General features: G+C 38.0%; 1 protein-coding gene across 1 annotated transcript in view; it reads left to right on the top strand.

Moving 5' to 3' along the window:
- Positions 1-12,474, top strand: part of LOC149127575 (uncharacterized) — a 291,161-nt gene that overhangs the window by 263,519 nt on the left and 15,168 nt on the right. The gene's annotated exons all lie outside the window — the stretch shown is intronic.

Here is a 12,474-nt window from a genome sequence, read left to right as displayed (position 1 = left end):
AGACCCATAGAATGGCAGATGTCCTAAACAGCACTCTGGCCTCAGAATCAGCCCTTTTGGCATGCGGATCTGGCTGAAAATCCCATGAGAGTATTTCAGGTATGGAAAGCCAAGACACTCTGGGAAAAAAAAAAAAAAAAAAAACTAAATGAAAGATCTCCGCAAGTGAGATCCCAGTGGAAAGAACGGGTCATCAAAGAAGGAGGTACCTTTCTCTGAAGGGAGGAGAGAACTTCCACTTTGACCATGGCCTTGTCTAAAAATGATCAGAGTCAGTGAACTCAGGGGCTTCCATAGCCTTGGCAGCTCATGACAAGAGCCTAGGGTGATTACTGATGCCAGAAACAAGAGTGTCAATTTGTTAAGTCAACAACAGGAGTCACTGTGCACTTACTCCTCATGTAGGATCTCTGTCCTTAGTGTGCTGTACATTGAGATTTAATGCTATAACTAGTACTCAAACAGTATTTTTCACTTTATGTTTCTTTGTGGGAGCAAACTGTTGAAATCTTTACTTAATGTATGCTAAACTGATCTTCTGTATATAAAGAGAATTGAAAATGAATCTTGAGGTGAATGGAAGGGGAGAGGGAGTGGGAAAGGGGAGGGTTGCAGGTGGGAGGGACGTTATGGGGTGGAAGCCATTGTAATACATAAGCTGTACTTTGGAAATTTATATTTATTAAATAAAAGTTTAAAAAAAAAGATCATTCTCAGCCGTGGCATGGCCTGTGTATATAAATCTGTTTATTTTTGTGCATTGATTTTATATCCTGCTACTTTGCCAAACTCTTTTATGAGTTCCAATAGTCTCTTAGTAGAGTTCTTTGGATCCCCTAAATAAAGAATCATATCATCTCCAAAGAGGGATAGTTTGATTTCTTTTTCCCAATTTGTATCATTTAATTTCTTTTTCTTGCCTAATGGCTCTGGATAAAACTTCCAGTACTATATTGAATAGCAGTGGTGAGAGTGGGCATACCTGGCTGGTACCAGATCTCAGTGGAAGTGCTTCCAACTTTTCCCCATTCAATAGGGTGCTGGCCATGAGTTTTTCATAAATTGCTTTGATTGTATTGGGGAATGTTCCTTCTATACCCAGTTTGCTTAGAGTTCTCATCATGAAAGGGTGTTATATTTTATTGAATGCTTTGTCTGCATCTATTGAGATAATCATATGGTTCTTCTTCTGCAGTTTGTTAATATGGTGCATCACATTGATTGATTTGTGAACATTGAGCCATCCCTGCATACTGGGGATAAATCCCACTTGGTCTGAGTGGATGATCTTTCTGATGTATTGTTGCATTCTATTGGCCAGAATTTTATTGAGGATTTTTGCATCTATGTTCATCAGGAATATTGGTCTGTAATTTTCTTTCAATGCTGCATCTTTTTCCAGCTTAGGAATTAAGGTGATGCTGGCTTCATAGAAAGAATTTGGGAGGATTCCCTCTCTTTCAATTGTTCTGATTAGTTTGAGAAGAATTGGAGTTAATTCTTCTTTAAATGTCTGGTAGAATTCAGCAGTGAATCCATCCGGTCCTGGGCTTTTATTTGTTAGGAGGGCCTTTATTAGTGATTCAATTTCTGATTCTGTATATGGGTTATGTTTAGGTTTTCTATGTCTTCCTGGTTCAATTTAGGTAGGTTGCATGTGTCCAGGAATCTGTCCATTTCTGATAGATTTCCCTGTTTGTTGGCATACAAGTCCTTGCAGTAATTTCTGATGATTCATTTTATTTCTGTGGTGTATGTTATAACATTCCCTTTTTCATTTCTGATTTTATTGATTTGGGTCTTTCCTCTCTTTTTTCAGTTAGTTGGGCCACTGGTGTGTCAATTTTATTTTTTTTCGAAAAACCAGCTTTTTGTTTTGCTGATTTTTTGTATTTTTTTTGGATTCAATTCTGTTGATTTCTTCTCTAATTTTAATTAATTCTTTTTTCTACAATTTTTGTGTCTGGTTTCTTGCAGTTTTTATAGATCCTTGAAATGCATTGAAAACTCATTTATTTGGTGCCTTTCCAATTTCTTGATGTAGGCACCTATTGCTATAAACTTTCTCTTAACACTGCTTTTGCTGTATCCCGTAAGTTTTGGTATGTTGTGTTGTTATCTTCATTTTCTTTCAGAACTTTTTTGGTTTCTCTTTTGATTTTTTCTATGACGCAGTGTTCATTCAGGAGCATGTTGTTCGTTCTCCATGTGTTTGCTTATGCTCTAGGGATTCCTGGGTTGCTAATTTCAAGCTTCATTCCATTGAGGTCTGAGAAGATGCATGGTATGATTTCAGTTTTTTTGAATCTGCTGAGACTTGCTTTATGGCCTAGTATGTGGTCAATCCTAGAGTAAGTTCCATGTACTACTGAGAAGAATATGTATTTTTCAACTGTAGGATGAAAAGTTCTGTATATTTCTGTTAGATCCATTTGGTCTATAGTTTCGATTAAATCTGCTGTCTCCTTGATTTTCTGTCTGTGTTGATCTGTCTATTTCTGAACGTGGAGTGTTGAAGTCCCCCAATACTATAGTGTTAGAGTCTAAATTTCCCTTTAAGTTCCTTTTAAATAACTGGGCCCCTGTAATTAGGTGCATATAGATTCATAATTGTTACATCTTCCTGTTGAATTGATCCCTTAATCATTATATAGTGCCCCTCTTTGTCTCTCTTAACAGTTTTTGTGTTAAAGTTTGTTTTATCTGGTATTAAGATGGCTACTTCAGCTCTTTTTTGGTTTCTGTTGACATGCAATGTCTTTTTCCAACCTTTCACTTTCAGTCTGTATGCACCTTTGTTGGAAAGATGTGTTTCTTGTAAGCAGCAAATAGATGGTTTTGTTTTCTAATCCATTCAGCCAGTCTGTGTCTTTTAACTGGAAAGTTGAGGCCATTTACATTCAGTGTGACTATTGATAAGTAGTAACTGTGCCCTACCATTTTTCCAAAGATATTTCTAATACATACTTTGAACTTTCTGTGATCTTTTACTGAGAGATTTTCTTCCTTTACCTCCTTTGTATTGATGCCCATGTTTCTATGTTTCTGTGTCTAACACATCTTTAAGCATCTTTTGCAGGGCTGGATGAGTAGTGACAAATTCTTTCAGTTTCTGTTCACTATGAAAGGTCTTTATTTCACCTTCATTCACAAATGAGAACTTTGCAGGATATAATATTCTGGGATGACAGTTTTTCTCTTAGCACTTGGGCTATATTTTGCCATTCCCTCCTAGCCTGTAGGATCTCAGATGAGAAGTCTGCTATGAGTCTAATTGGAGATCTTCTGAGAGTAATCGAGCTTTTCTGTCTCACACATTTTAGAATCTTTTCTTTAAGTTTCACTGTGGTGAGTTTGATTACAACGTGTCGTAGCGAAGATCTCTTTTGGTCACGTTTTTTGGGAGTTCTGTGTGCTTCCTGTACTTGAATGTCTCTTTCCTTCTCCAAAACCAGGAAGTTTTCTACTAGTCTCTCACTAAAAAGGCCTTCTAATCCTTTCTCTCTCTCCATGTCTACATGAACTTCCAGAACCCAAATGCTCGGTTTTTTAATAGTATCCTGTAGATTCCCAACAATATTTTTTAGACTTCTGATTTCCTCCTTTTCTTTGGTTTGACTGTGCTCTGTCTTCTAAGTCCAATATTCTCTCTTCTGCCTCACTGGTTCTGTTTTTAAAGCTCTCAAATGTGTTTTTAATTTGTTCTATTGAATTCTTCATTTCATTTTGATTTCTCTTCAATATTTCAATTTCATGTTCTACTAAATTCCTCATTTAATTTTGATTCCTTCTTAAGATTTCATTTTCATGAGAGAGATTTTCTGTCATGTTGCATGGATTTCAGTAGTTCATGTATTTGTTTTTGATTACTTCTAAATATTCTTATCATAATTTTTGAGTTCAATTTCTTGCAATTCTTCTATCTCATCATCTTCATAATCTTGTATTGGAGTGTCATGTTCTTTTGGGAGCATCATGTTGTCTTCCTTGTTCTTATTTCCTCAGTTTTTGCATTTGTTGTTTGGCATTGTAGAAATGTTCTTTGGTTTCTTCTCTTTTTTTCCCTGCTGTGGTGGCTTTTCTCATTATACTATGACTCTAGATTAAGTGGGCTGTGTGCTTTTAGTGAATCTCTAGAGGCTTGTGGTGGGTGTGGCCAGAGACCTCTATTCATTTCTTCAGGGTTAAAAGTGTGCCAAAGGTGACACACCCAGGATTGGCATGGTAAATATTCTCTCTCTCTCTATTTTTTTTAATTCAGAAGGGAAGTAATTCCACTCAGCCTCACTCTTCTCCTCAATGGCAATCAGTGCCTGAGCACTAGCCCCAGTGGGTAAAATATTCGTCTGCTCTGTCCCAAATACCACACAAAGGATCTGTGCAGACCTCAGTTTAAGCTCAGATTCCCCTGCAATGTCTCTCACCAGATAGCTAAGGCTGGCCAACTTTGTGGCATCTCCCACCAAGACTACTCACATCTCAGCCACACCATGAGTTCTCCCACACACACTCAGTTGTTTTTTTTTTTTCCCACTGTCCCTGTTCATTAGCTCCACACATTCACTAGGTCTTAGTCTCCTGGTATTACTCCCCACTAGAGTCAGATTTTTCTGTTTTGGTGAGGGCGGGTGTAGCCCCAAGCTGGTGCAACTGTCCAAAATTGCACCTGCTCTATTGTCTTGCATGTCTCTGTAAAGTGAGTGGAGAGAGTGAATCATGTCTGTACCATCCCTTTTATATTTTTCTCCCCTCTAGTTTGGCTGGTGTTTTTTCCCCCATGGGGCTTCAAGCCTCATTCCCTCTAGATTCTTCCTGCCGCTTTTCTGCCAGTGTCTTGGGCTACTGCGGTTTCATCTCACCTCTCTTTCCAGCGCCAGTGGGGAGACTTGGCAGCTGGGGTCCCGAGCTGTGGGCGCCCATGCCCTCCATGTAGGTCAAACATGTCCCTCTAATTCTGTAATAGTTTCCTCTGCCATTTTTTTCTGAACTCTTCCCTGAGACTACACTATCTCCACTTTTATTAAACTATCTCTTCCTGGACTATCAGTGAGCCCCCTTCTATTCCACCATTTTGGAACCTCCCATTTTGATTATTTTACACTTAAAGTATTGATTGGCAAACTCATGAGTAAGAATAAATTTCTTTCCTTTCATAATTATTGATTTCTGGGGAAATAATTTCTCAATATTCACATATAAAGAAACTTAAATTATAATACAATTCAAACAAAAAGTTTATCTCATCTTAGCATTTTCTTATGCATTTACAGAGTAAGTTTTAAAATACCACTAATATCATTAATAGATGCATGTCTAATGAAATTTAGTTTTTTAAAGATTTATTTATCTGAAAGTCAGAGTTACACATAGGGAGGAGAGCCAGAGAGAGAGAGAGAAAGAGTGAGAGAGAAAGGTCTTCCATCTGATGGCTCACTCCCCAGATGGCTGCAAAGGCCAGATCTGTGCCCATCCAAAGCCAGGAGCTTCTTCTGGGTCTCCCACATGGGTGCACGGGTCCAAGGACCATCTTCTACTGCTTTCCCAGGCCATAGAAGAGAGCTGGAGCAGAAGTGGAGCAGCCAGTTCCCAATCTGGTGCCCATATGGGATACTGACATTTCAGGCCAGGGTGTTAACCCACTGCACCACAGCACTGACTCCAAATTTACTTTTATTATTTTATAATTATATAGCTATATCTATTATGAACAATAATAACACTCAAGCCAGAAGAAAAAATAATAATATTTAAAACACTTCAGTTAAAGAAATTTTTCACTTTCCATGTGTTTTCTTTACAAAGAACTATGGTAGCATTTTTAATAACCATTTCAAGTATAAAAATAGATTATATTAATATATTATAGTACAATATGGAATGGAATTATGAATTCAAGGGGGAAAGCAAAAGGTCTAAAATATTTGAATGTCTGCAAAGAAATTGTTTATATACTGTTTTGAGTTGTTATGATACTAAATTTTGCTGGATGTTAAACAGTTCCATAATCCTACTTTAAAACATGTGTATTTGCATGAGTGGGAAATATCACTTTGCTCCTAAACCTGTATATATGAAATTTCTTTACTTAAAATAAATAAAAAATCAAAAAACTTTATTTATCAAATGAGAAATTAGATCTATCCAAAACATCATTGTGAAAAATCTTAGATGCCAAGTTAAAAATATGGAAGAAAATATATAATATTTCTGGTGGTATTTTAGAAATACTTGGTAAGCACTGAATTAGGATCTGAGAACCTCGGGAGAATCTGTTTCACCCCGCAAACATGTTACCAAATATTTCTTTTGGGTTATGCTAGCATTCTGTCTGCATCTTTTATTTCTGCCATGTACCAAAAGGAAGCGAAAGAGAACTTTTGGCTGCCAATGAGAGAGTAGTGTATGGATAATACACCTTTGACCAACAGGCCAAAACTTAAAGCCCTGCCTTACAGATAATAGCTGTTACTCCCTGTGCTTTTGCCTGCTGCAAGTTCTACTACATACATGCAAGAACTCATTTAATATTAACATCTACCACGTGAGAAAGGCATAAATAATGTCCCTATTATACAGATCAAGTACCTGAGGGTCACAGAAGCTATTTAAAAAATCACTTATATAGCTGGTTAGAATGAGATAAGCATATCTCACTTGAAGAGGCATTTCTTGTTTTCACCCACCCACCTAGAAATTTATGAAGTCAGGAATGGGTGCCTCAGATAACTGTAGTCTTTCACCTGGCTCTGTCTATACATGGTAGCCAGGAACATAGATGCTCCAGGCTACCAATAGACAAGGAAAGACATGCTTATGTTTGAGAATTGGATTTTTCACAGCAAAACTGGGAAGAACAATATGCCTACTGTATTTAATTCTCCTTTTATTAGCATACATCATATAAATCAGTTCTTCCTAAAAATATGAAATTTATAAACTACCCTTCATAATGAAATCTCTTGATTATTGACATTGCTCACTAACTCCCTGTGAGCACCTAATTCATTCTTGTTGGATTTTACATGTAAATTAGTTATTGATGCAACAAAGAAGAGTTAGAGCAAGATCTCATTTCCTAAAGCACTTACATTCTGCACTTTACTCTGCATAGCCTTTTCCCTACCCCATATGGAGAAAACTGACTGTGGAGCTCCATTCCTACTGCACTTAAAACAGCTACGAATTGCCAGAAGAAATCCTGCTGGCTGCAAACAGTGAAGTGAAATTTCAACTTTCTGGCAATTAGATGTACTTTGCTAATAACCGTGCACACCATGCAACTTTTTTCAGTGTGCCTCCAGTAGGAGTGAAATCCAGGCAACTACTGCTTTTTTTTTTCGTCTTTGTTATTTGTGAATCTTTTGTAGACTTATCACTGCTCCAACTAGGGTCAGGTGGTCATATTCCTGAGTGAGGTAGAATCAAAATAGCTTCTTTTTTAAGGTTATGGCTCCAACCATGTTTGGGAAGGGATTAAAAAGGGATTAAGGTTGGTTGTCTGTTTTCTACTTTACCCATTATCCAGGCCTGTCCATACAAGTAGGTTCAGAAAAAGAATAACTATACCTATCATGAATCTGAACTACCCAGGGAAGGGCTTCTACCAATTCAGATACCAGGAGTCAGTTGGAGAGTGATACAGGACTGCTAATAGATGCATTCGTAAAAGATACCAAGGAGACTAGATTGGGTTGAAGCAAAATCTGTTATTCTGTTAGTTTCATTAGGTCCCCAGTTTGTTTAACAAAGCACACTTAGTGACCAGTATCACTGAGAAGCGAGCATAATGGAACTTCTAAGAGGTGGCTTTTTTACTATTCAAAAAATATGTTATGCTTATTAATAGTGACTTAGCCTTGAATGTTGATTAGAATTCACTTCAGTGGAAAATATCCTTTTACCAGAGGTAGTCTATGTTTTTAATCACCCTAACTAGTAGGCAAGTTGAAAGTTTTTTATTGGAATTCACAAGAAAATCATACCTACAATTGTTTAAATTTTGTATATATACATTATACTCCTGTAATATGCTTCCAGACTTCAATCTTTAATGAGGCAAAGGTCTAGAGAAATTAAATACAATAAATGCAGATTAAAGGAAGATTTCATAATCACTTTTAATCCTGTAGCTTATTATTTGACAGAAACAGCTTCTTTGAAAAGAAATAACATTAATAAAACCTTTCAGTTTTGACCTTTCAGTGGTGATGAAATTGAGCAATATAAATTCTATTAATGGCAAATGGCTGCTTCCCGGCTAAATTTCTCTCTGACGCTGGGCAGAATGGCTCTTTTTCAGAATCATTTTCTGTAAAGAAACTGTTGAAAAATGATTTAAATCTGTGAAGTCAGCTAACTCAGATTATCAACTATCAATCTACAACAAAATAAAGAAGATTTTTGATTCATATTTCTATATTTTATACTTATTGATATAAAACAATTTCTAGTAAGGTAGTTTATAAAGGAAAAGACATTTTTACAACTTGTATCTAACATACTGTGTGACAAAGAATAGGCACTCAGAAACATTTCTGTGAACTAAGCTGATGAGACCTCTTTAATTTTTCTAATTGATTGTTACAATTATTAATTTACCCTCTGATATCATATTCTGTGACTTTTTGTTTCTTGAATTTTTAACAGTAGAAGAAAGGACATTGGTTTAAAAAGGCATGAATGCTTAATAGTGAGTAAAATTACTATTACATTAAATAGAAGTTTGGGCTGAAGGTGATGATATATGCATGGGAAAGAGCTGGAAATTATACTGATAACCACAGGAATTTTCCCAAGTGGGATCTCCTACCAACATTGAGGAGGCATAATGGTCAAAGGCTCATTCTAGACCTACGCTGCTTAGGACTACACTGTTGCATGTTATTTTAAATAATCTCCATATCTCTGAGCTACCTAACTGATAGTTTTTGTGGAAATAAGTAATAGTTGTGGATTGCTAATAAAATGCCTAAAATGGAATAGCAACATTAGCCTATATTGTCTATTGTGAAAGTTCAGAACCTTAAGGACCAACATTTTAACCCAAGACTATGAGAACAACCATCACTTGGTTCCACTGCTCAAGTCGCTTAAAAGAGGTATCACAGGTCAAACCCAGTGAAGGATACTAGAGAGCATGGACTTAACTGGGATCAGGGAAGTACTGGGACAAGGTGTGCATGGCTAGGCTCAAGAGACTTACTCAGGAGTTATAGTAGCTATGAAAATGGCATAGATAAAAAACGGAGAAAATGCTTGGTATAACTTTGATTTTTCTCCTTGTACCTAACTCATTCTCCCTCTCCTCATATATGCTATGAATATATCATTCTTCTTTGATGAACAATTTACCAATTGACTGTGCAACCCCATAGCACTGTGGTGTTAGAGTTTTAAGAGTTTCCCTTCACTGTAACAGGGTCAGGATGCTAAAGCCTTGCCTTTAAGGGAATGGAATTGGGGTGGAGACATGTGATGGAACTGCTGTAGTTTCCTTTTCAGATCGTATGATCAGAGTGTCATATTTTAAAGTATTCTGCATATATTAAGTTTCTCAAAAACAGTGGATTGAAGTAATCAGAGAATAATTTTATAGGAGGAAAATAGGGCATATATAAGCTAACAGCGTCTCTGAAGTCATTCCATAAGTACTTATCAGTCTACCAATATTTACTGAGAATTTTCACATATGAGAATTTGTATTGGGGTGAAAGATGGTCTAGATGGACAGTTATAGAACTCAGAAATCTGGGGTCAACATTATGGTTCAGCAAGCTGAACTGCTACCTGAAGCTTGACATCCCATATCAGACTGCTGGCTGCGCCTCTTCCAATACAGCTACCTGCTGATGTGCTTGGGAAAGCAGTGGAGGGTGCACAAAGTACCTGGGGTCCTACTACCCATGTAGGAGACCCAGATGGAAATCTGGGCTCCTGGTTTTTGCTTGGACCAGCTCCAGCCATTGCAACCATTTGGGGAGCCATCTCTTGCTCCCTCTTTCTTCTCTTTCTCCCTGTTTGTAACTCTTTCCTTCAAATAATAAAAAACAAAATATATTTCAGGGAATTTAAAATGCAAATATGATAATTCAGAAGGTTAATCACTGTGTTATGTGTTCCTAGTTCAGTAATGTTAATCTTCATTTGCTTCATGAATCTTCTTCCTAGTTGCTGTAGTAGTATAGAGTAAATACATTATTGGTCATTTTTGTCTCTTCTTGAGAGTAAAGAAGATGGAAAAGTCAGGAAAGAAATGAAATGTCTTGGAGAGAGGAAAGAAGTTGTCATCTAGAAAGAAGAGACAAATAGTAGTTACGAGAGTTGGAGTGATACAATATCTTGGAAGGAAGTCTGGCTGGTGCTAGATAATTCCAAACCTGATATGAGGAAAAGTATTTTCTTTCTAACTCCATTTCCATTATGCTGTGCATATTTCCTACCATCCATGCCAGGATTTTAAATGTGATAGGACACTTGGTTGGTACATTGTCCTTAGGAAGTATATCAGGGGATTGCCATATTCTAGAACAGATTTTAAGTGTTAAGTCCTTTATATTTTTAAAATAATTATTTTATTTATTTCAAAGTCACAGTCACATAGAGAGAGGAGAGGCAAAGAGAGAGAGAGAGGTCTTCCATCCGATGGTTCACTCCCCAATTGGCCACAACAGCCGGAGCCATGCCGATCCAAAGCCAGGAGCCAGGAGCTTCTTCCCAGTCTCCCACATGGGTGCAGGGGCCCAAGGACTTGGGCCATCTTCTACTGGGTTCCAAGGCCATAGCAGAGAGCTGGATTGGAAGTGGAGCAGCCAGGACTCAAACTGATGCCCATATGGGATGCTGGCACTGCAGGGGGTGGCTTTACCCACTAAGCCACAGCACTGGCCCTCGGGATACATTTTTTGCAACATACAGTGAAACTATAAAATTCTCCATATCACATTACACTAGAGATGGCCTTGGAAGTTGACCCCTTTCTTTTTATTTCTGTCCTTACACACACATGTGCTCATGCCCCCCCCCTTCTTCCCCTATGATCATGACTATGATTCTTCTTTGATGATAATTGGAAAATAAAAATAATACAATCTACAACACATTAGGATCTGCTTCCTAACCTACAACAACAGCTTCCTCATTGATCTCTCTGACTGAAGTTCAACATTCTTCCCACTGGGAACTGGGTGTTTCTCAAATCCATAGTTATTACCTGTTTAAAATCTACCAGTGGTCTCATCCAAGGTGAAGGAATATGGAACAAATTTACCTTCTTGTTTAGAATAATAGCACACACAGACATAGATACATAAAAATTTTCCAGATAGTTGATACCAGCTTCCCCACAAAAAAAGGAAATATGTGAGATAAGCTCTACATTCAACCCTGCTTACTTGCTTTGAAAATGTTTCAGGTTTCAGTGTAGCAAGTGACAACCCAATAGTAGCTCAGGAGACACTCCTGTGCTAACTACGGATGGAGCTGAGAGTCTGACAAGACTGTAGTGGCTCAAAAGCAGAGACAGAATATGGAGACCACAGAGCAAGAACTCTAGAGATATATAGAGATGCTGCGGGTGTTCATTTGAGTAGTGATCAGCTCATGCATGTGAAGAAATTATCTATGGCCACCTAAGTACTACCTGGTAGAAGTTAAGGGAAAAGTAGTTGTAGATCACATAGGGCTGGCAATTATACTATACTAGCCAGGCTAGAGAGACTTAAAATTTATGGAGCCCTGAACTGTGCCATGAACTGTGTAATAAAATCAAGAACAAGACTAATTAAACCAGGTCCAAAAACAAAGCTCAACAGTGTTTATAGGTATAGACAAATATCCAGTATACAATAAAATCTAATTCACAATTTCTGGCATACAGTATAAGATTACCAAATAAACAACAGGAAGAAAATGTCATCCATAATGAATAGAAAAATCAATCAGTTAAAATGGCAACAGAGCTGACACTGATATTAAAAGTGCTAGGGAGGTCAATATAGTTGCAGTCCATATGTTCAAGAAATGCAAAGCTGAATACGTTAATAGAGACACAAAATAGGGGCCAGCGCTGTGGCACAGTAGGTTAATGCCCTGGTCTGAAGTGCTGGCATCCTATATGGGCGCCGATTCGAGACCCTGCTACTCCACTCCAATCCAGCTCTCTGGTATGGCCTGGGAATCCAGTAGAAGATGGCCCAAGTCCTTGGGCCCCAGAACCCAAGTGAGAGACCTGGAAAAGCTCCTTGCTCCTGGCTTCAGATCGGCACAGCTCTGGCCATTGCGGCCAATTGGGAAGTGAACCATTGGATGGAAGATTCTCTCTCTCTCTCTCTCTCTCTCTCTCTCTCTCTCTCTTCCTCTCTCTCTCTCTCTCTCTTCCTCTCTCTCTCTTCCTCTCCTCTCCTCCCCTCCCCTCCCCTCCCCTCCCCTCCCCTCCCCTCTCCTCTCCTCTCCTCTCCTCTCCTCTCCTCTCCTCTC

This window comes from Oryctolagus cuniculus, chromosome 3 (assembly GCF_051225735.1).
Source record: "Oryctolagus cuniculus isolate XC-2025 breed Fujian yellow rabbit chromosome 3, ASM5122573v1, whole genome shotgun sequence".
NCBI classification, from domain to species: domain Eukaryota; kingdom Metazoa; phylum Chordata; class Mammalia; order Lagomorpha; family Leporidae; genus Oryctolagus; species Oryctolagus cuniculus.
Note: the sequence above shows the minus strand (reverse complement) of the source record. Positions and strands in the feature narration are given on the sequence as shown.